Source organism: Tachysurus fulvidraco, chromosome 24 (genome assembly GCF_022655615.1).
Source record: "Tachysurus fulvidraco isolate hzauxx_2018 chromosome 24, HZAU_PFXX_2.0, whole genome shotgun sequence".
In the NCBI taxonomy this organism is placed as follows: Eukaryota; Metazoa; Chordata; class Actinopteri; order Siluriformes; family Bagridae; genus Tachysurus; species Tachysurus fulvidraco.
Genome location: NC_062541.1, coordinates 14,121,353 through 14,121,877, shown reverse-complemented (window position 1 = coordinate 14,121,877; position 525 = coordinate 14,121,353).

The window sequence follows — 525 nt, the reverse complement described above, 5'->3', positions numbered from 1 at the left end:
AAATCCTAAATTATTCATATCTAACAGCATGGAGATGCCAACTACATGAGGTTTTTGAGGGCAACATCCTCCTCATTAATACACACATTTCATATTATACAAATATGCTTTTGTCATTTGACTCAACATGGCTCATTTCTAATCGAATGGTTCAACAGGTATAAGGTATAATGTGTACGGAACTGTAAAGTGGTAAATGTTTATGCAATTGCACTTGACTCAATAGTACACAATTATAGAAAGGAAATTATTATAATCACACTCGTGGTGTCACCCAGATGATGATGGGTTTCCTCCTTGACAGTCTGGTTCCTCTCAAGGTTTCTCACTCATAAGGTTTCAGGGAGTTTCTCCATCACCAGTGTTACCTCTGATTACTCATTAGGGATAAATATAAATTTAACATTTTATCATTTCTAATCGAAAATTTTATACCCCTGTAAAGCGGCTTTGCGACAGTGTCCGTTGTTTAAAGAGTCTATACAGATCTGAATAAAAAACTAAATTGAATTAAATGAAATTAAA